Here is a 928-nt window from a genome sequence, read left to right as displayed (position 1 = left end):
TTGGAGCTCCTCCTCGGCCCGAACTGCTCATTCACTGGCGGGTCACTGAGCCTTGTGTCCTTTTATGGTCCAAAGTGTTTTAATGTGGGAAAGTTCCCGAAAAAAGATCGGTAGGGAGGGGGGGGGGGGGGGGGGGGAGACAAGACTGAGACAACCTGCAGCATCCTTCTCTCTAGTGTGCAAGTTTGCATTAACCCTTTTTGCTTGCACAATCTACGTTGGACATTGCGTAATGTGTCGTCATCCAGCCGCAAATCACACGTCTCCATTCTAATTGCGCATTAGAAATAATGGCAATAGAAAAAATGTGTTCCAAAGTCAAACCGTGACCATGTCAAACATTTTCTTAACCGGTGTTCGAATTGCGGTTGGGGGACTAATTTCGGTCCACAACTTGTTTTTTTATTGGCCCTCCGCAGATCGTAAAAATTAAATAGATTAATCATTATCGAGATGTTATTAGTAATGCCGTCAAACAATACATTTTTAAAATCATGGTTAATCACAAGTATTACTATTAGTATAGACTCACTTGCATGATTTAAATTGACTTAAAGGAGCCGTAGAAAGTCTGTGAGTGTGGCACATCCAGGTTGCCAGTTACGCACCGCCCTCTTCGCCTGGCTACTGCCACTGGTAAAGTTACTAAACATGTCAGACCTTAGTAAATCTAAAAGGCATCGTTACGATTCTCAACTTATTCATAACAAAGCCAGGAACAAACAAGGATTTGTATCGGGGATGTCTTTGAAAGATGGAGACGATTGAAGGCGGAGAAGATTTTTTCATCTGACGCCAAACTTGCTAATTTCCTCTGTGATAGGTAAGTCAGGCATTTAAGTTTTCTTATTACTTGTAATAAATGGAAGTGGACATTTCGTATGTAAAGTAAATAGTCCAATACAGTCTATGATCTTGTCTAACAAAG

Source organism: Entelurus aequoreus, linkage group LG05, assembly GCF_033978785.1.
Source record: "Entelurus aequoreus isolate RoL-2023_Sb linkage group LG05, RoL_Eaeq_v1.1, whole genome shotgun sequence".
Taxonomy (NCBI): Eukaryota; Metazoa; Chordata; class Actinopteri; order Syngnathiformes; family Syngnathidae; genus Entelurus; species Entelurus aequoreus.
The sequence above is the reverse complement of the archived record's forward strand: the minus strand, read 5'-3'. Positions refer to the sequence as shown.